Source organism: Mus musculus, chromosome 4 (genome assembly GCF_000001635.26).
Source record: "Mus musculus strain C57BL/6J chromosome 4, GRCm38.p6 C57BL/6J".
NCBI lineage: Eukaryota > Metazoa > Chordata > Mammalia > Rodentia > Muridae > Mus > Mus musculus.
The window spans coordinates 139,649,692-139,650,199 of record NC_000070.6 but is presented as its reverse complement, the minus strand read 5'-3'; positions in this window follow the sequence as shown (position 1 = coordinate 139,650,199).

The window sequence follows — 508 nt, the reverse complement described above, 5'->3', positions numbered from 1 at the left end:
GTCCTTGAAGTATGTATTAGGCAAGGTTCTCCAGGGGACAGGGAACTCACAGACTGTAAAGGGAGAAGTGGGGGAGCCGGGTTTGAAGAGAGGGACAATGGGAGAATGGATGGGGCAGGCCAGAACCATCTCCGGGGGACATTCTCCTCCTGGGCGAACTCATCCTCGGTTCTATTTGAACGCTCACAGTACAAAACGTCTGCTGTGCTTCTTGAAGTCAGGCCTGGAGACACAGGCTAGAAAACCCAGCACTCAGATGGCTGAGGAACCAGATTCAAGGCTAACCTGGGCTACCTAGCAAGAGCATGTCTCCAAAGAAGCATATTGGAGCTAGAAAGATGGACAGTCAGATAGGGCGCTCACTGCTTTCTCGGGCAACTAGAATTTAGAGGTAAACTCACAAAGGCCTGTAACACCAGCCCCAACTATTTCGATCCACCCGTCCTGGCTGCTGTGGGCACCTGTACACACATGCGCGGACATGCAAAGGACACACACGATCAAAATA